Genomic DNA, 509 nt, shown 5'->3' on the forward strand with positions numbered 1-509 from the left:
TTGAAATGAGTACAAGACTTGGTCATTGCCACACAATCAAAGGGCTAGATCTGGGAATGCACCTCTATTCTGGAATCACTCATTTTCCATTTCATAAAGCATTTTAATCTAATGGATGGCACTTTATCTGTCCTCTATTAACAAGGCTGATCTGGGTAGGCAAGTATACATTTGTTCCCTCATCACTCCTTATTTATTCTCTGAAGGCAGTAATTCATATACTCAGCTAAAGGGAAGTGGTCTTTTCAGATCTCGAAAGACTGTGTTTTGGTAAAAAAAAATATATATGCCTGAATTCCTCTGTGGTTTTGACCATACCTGTGCTAGTCTGGGTAAACTATGGAAACAAATCCACAGAAACTCATATGTATAAGAGCAAGTTTTATATAAAAGGTAAGTGTACATTAAGAAAGCATCCCAACCCAGTGATGTCCAAGCCCATAAGTCCAACATTAGTCCGTATGTCAGACACCAAGCTACAAAGTCCTCAATCTCACAGAACATTTGCA

This window comes from Echinops telfairi, unplaced genomic scaffold (assembly GCF_000313985.2).
Source record: "Echinops telfairi isolate 266 unplaced genomic scaffold, ASM31398v2 ScPeMD7_6;HRSCAF=24_0, whole genome shotgun sequence".
Classification (NCBI taxonomy): Eukaryota; Metazoa; Chordata; class Mammalia; order Afrosoricida; family Tenrecidae; genus Echinops; species Echinops telfairi.